This window comes from Neovison vison, chromosome 9 (genome assembly GCF_020171115.1).
Source record: "Neovison vison isolate M4711 chromosome 9, ASM_NN_V1, whole genome shotgun sequence".
Taxonomy (NCBI): domain Eukaryota; kingdom Metazoa; phylum Chordata; class Mammalia; order Carnivora; family Mustelidae; genus Neogale; species Neogale vison.
The window spans coordinates 53,713,610-53,714,042 of NC_058099.1; positions in this window are offsets into that span (position 1 = coordinate 53,713,610).

Sequence of the window (433 nt, forward strand, 5' to 3'; positions counted from 1 at the left end):
CGCTAGCAAAATTCCTACCCTTTGTGAACAACCGTCTTTAGACTCACAGAAACCTCAATTAATAATCATTTTGCTCACAAGATGACTCTAGGGGACACTTACTCAGACACTGTGACTGTCACCATAGTTGTTGGAACTGAAGTTATATACACAGATGAACTTTTCTCACTTGTTTATTTTCCATGTGGGGTGTCTCATTTTAAAACAAACCCATTGTAAGTCCCCAGGCCCTAGATGTAGGCTGTGTTATGTATATCCTTTGAAACTTGTTTCTTCTTTCCTCCAGGAAGGAGGGGAGGTAAAAGCCTGAGTAAAAGGAAAAAAAAAAATAAAGAAAGAAAGGAAAAAAAGAAACAAAATAAAAACCATATTTTTAACAAAAGGATTTTTGAAAGCCTTGGGAAATGTTGTGTTCACTCACATAAGGCCCCAC